Source organism: Penaeus monodon, chromosome 41 (assembly GCF_015228065.2).
Source record: "Penaeus monodon isolate SGIC_2016 chromosome 41, NSTDA_Pmon_1, whole genome shotgun sequence".
Classification (NCBI taxonomy): domain Eukaryota; kingdom Metazoa; phylum Arthropoda; class Malacostraca; order Decapoda; family Penaeidae; genus Penaeus; species Penaeus monodon.
Genome location: NC_051426.1, coordinates 31415435 through 31417934, shown reverse-complemented (window position 1 = coordinate 31417934; position 2500 = coordinate 31415435). Strand labels below are relative to the sequence as shown.

The following is a 2500-nucleotide window of genomic DNA, read 5'->3' as shown; positions in this document are numbered from 1 at the left end:
TTCCAGATTCACTGCATAGCCTCTACTCTACATGTAAATAAATATTAATCTCTACATTGGCTACTACACAGCACATATGTACATATTATCCCTGCCAAATCATACCCATGAGAAACTAGGGAAAGGGCCTTTTTGCACCAGTGACTTAAGGGTCATTTTCACGCACCAGCCAAGACGACCCTTGAGGTTGAAGATGGCGATGTTCACAGCACGTCCAAATGCTTATCAATGGTGTGCAGCAAGATCGCGCAGAGTTTGGAAATTCAAATCATGCCAGTACCAAAATAATACAAACTTTGGTGATTTGCAAACAAAAGTCATTGAATCGTTCCCATTTCTCGCCTACAATGATTTGTGTACACAGTTTCTTTATATCATACAAAAGGTGAAGAGTCAAAGACTACCATATAAAGACATTAGTTCTCATTGTGAAGCACTCCATCCTAATATACTTTGGCCATTTGCAAAACGTCATAAAATTATTACTACATCGTTTTAACATAATAATGCACCAAAGGGCTATGATTGGACACGGATGTAGGAAGATTCGTGCTAAAATGCCAAGTAACAACACTAGCTTCCAGTTTGGCCATTTACTCAAAATAATTTGGGCTGAATGTCTCTTCCTCCAAACTCAACATTCACAAAGAATTCGGCCCCGGGAGTCTTGGAATAAGGCAGATGGTGCTCGTCTGGGCTCTGTGTTTTCTTTTTTTCCCCTTTTTTCTTTTTCTTTTTTCTCTTTTTACATGTCTTACTAATGTGTTTTATAATCTATAAAGTAGCTGGACTGGACCTGGATAACTTGTGTTTAGCAATTATATTCAAAGCTGTCTGTCGTTATTCACTTTTTTTCCTGAACAACATGACAAGGAAATCTTACCTGCTGTGTTGCGCACTTTCTGAATGACCATATTTCTTTTTGGAAGTTAAAAATCCCTGAATGATACTAACCTATATGCCAAAAATAAAGGCCATCCATTATTAATACATTTATCATTATGATTTTTCTGCACAGATTTTAACATTAGAAACTTTCAAATATGGCTCTGTTGGTGCAGTTATTAAATGGCAAGCACATAATGTATAAAACTGTCTTTGGTTAGATTAAGCTTTATTTGTAGAGAGAAAAAAAAAATTATAAAAATAATAATAATAATAATAACCATAATAAGAATAAAAAAAAGTCTTTAAAAATGCCGTTGTAAAGGAATGGCATGTCTTCGTAAGCACCAAAGGATTTATTTAATCTATAACGGAATCATTTCCACATTACAAGAATTACAGTACTCCTTCCCTCACTCATTCAGCCAAGACTTGCAAAAAGGCTACATGTACAAGTGACAGCGCCTCGGAAGAGGTGCACAGGAGCATTTTTGGCCCTCGTTAAATTCACCATCTGTTTCCTTTGCTCGATTTTCTTCTCTTTCCTTTTCTTTTTCTTTTGGTATGTGTGTGTGTGTTTAAGTGATTTTTTTTCTTCTTCTGAGGTATTCTGTAAGTTACAAAACAAATCCCACTGAAGCACTAATTCTTTTTGTTAGTTTTAGTTTTTCACAGTGGACAAAGACACATTTCAACATAATGTAACATTCACAGACACCACTGTACGCTAGACAAACCTTTTTGTCTAAGTTGACTGCACTGCTACTAACAAAGGCCACTTATTATCCAAATAAACAGAAATAACCGAATCAGAACAAAAGAACACAGTATTTTTCTTCCCTGTTCACAATCCCTACTTCTGTCACCATATAATTGATGTGATGAAATTCATTGAAACAGAAACTGAAACAAAATGATTCCACATTCCTTGGTAATTGCCTTCAAACAGAAGCTTTCTCATAGTGAACCAATTTTCTGTACATGTTTTAAACTATTAGCATTAACATCTTACATATTCATTGGAAGGTTTATGTAAAATGCTTGATCACTTATGCACTTCTTTAATGCCATATATAAAATCTCTACCAGACCTTAGTAGTAAAAACTGTACTTCAATACACTGCAGAAGCATATAGCTGCTCTATATTGGAAAATTGTCCATAATTATGAGTTTTTAAAAAGTCTGTATATCTACACCGCCATAAACACCTCATGACATATATATATCTACTCAACTCTTTTTTAATATTTTGTTCATGCATTCTCACTCAAAACACTTGGGTCTTTGGAATAGGAAAAATATAGAGCCTATACCCGACTCTCACTCGCCCTGAAAAACGCACGGGAACTTTGGGCCGCGTCCGAAGTCTGCTCTCCAGAGTCCTCGTTAACAGTCACTCCACGATTCGCACTCCCGCCTCTGAAGACAAACTGGTCCCTTCACTATTTTTTTTTTTTTTCTGTGAACACGCCTTCTCGAATGTACGTCATCTCAAACCATTTCGAGTTTAGTTTGAAACGTCTGAAAGAAACAGCGGAACAGCTTATCATTCATCATCGTTATCATTATCAGGTCCTATCTGCAAGAATGTGATACAGCGGCCACTCACATACG

At 36.2% G+C, this 2500-nt stretch overlaps 1 protein-coding gene across 1 annotated transcript in view; it reads right to left on the bottom strand.

The window, feature by feature from the left end:
• LOC119598716 (bromodomain adjacent to zinc finger domain protein 2B-like) overlaps nt 1-2500 on the bottom strand; it is a gene marked incomplete in the record, with an annotated part of 128899 nt that overhangs the window by 1724 nt on the left and 124675 nt on the right. The window contains 1 exon segment of the mRNA XM_037948494.1: nt 1-2328. This exon segment is cut by the window's left edge and continues 1724 nt beyond it.